The following is a 692-nucleotide window of genomic DNA, read 5'->3' on the forward strand; positions in this document are numbered from 1 at the left end:
AGCTTAGTGAAGTCTTCGTTTTCTAAGTGTTGTCTCACAGAGGCCAGAGTAAGAGGACCCGGGGGAGAAGTTGAGAGTCTTTGGCAAGTTTGTTTAGATTCTTTGCACACATTTGTTGAGATGCTTTACTCAAACTCACTTTAGATAACTCCGCACTAATAAATAGCTTATCTTGCTTGACTAACAAATGAGCCACTTCAAATTTGATTGTAGCTTCACTTTTATTTTTATTTTTCTGAAACAATTCTGCTATGATGAGGTATTCTGTTTAAAATTTTATATTTTTCTGTTCATTTCTTTCCTGTCATTTGGGAATGTTGTGATCACTGCTTAGTCTGGTTATGTTGAGGCATATTGTATTCTTTCAGCATAACTTTAAGTGTTATTGTTTACCAACTTTTAAATCAAAGTAATCCATATGTCATTGTACTTTAAAAATGATACACTTGAATCTACTTTTCTTGCTTTTACTTGATGAGTATGTATTGGTAATAAAATAATACAGTATCAGAGTATGGCCATACAATGGCACACGAAGTGCCATTTACTAATAATGACATCACTGTGATTTTTCTTAATGTTTTATTAAGGCAGTTTATAAGTGGAGAGTGAAAAAGTTGGCTTAAAGCTCAACATTCAGAAAACGAAGATCATGGCATCTGGTCCCACCACTTCATGGGAAATAGATGGGG

The sequence above is a fragment of the Bison bison genome, unplaced genomic scaffold (assembly GCF_000754665.1).
Source record: "Bison bison bison isolate TAMUID 2011002044 unplaced genomic scaffold, Bison_UMD1.0 scf7180017864473, whole genome shotgun sequence".
NCBI lineage: Eukaryota > Metazoa > Chordata > Mammalia > Artiodactyla > Bovidae > Bison > Bison bison.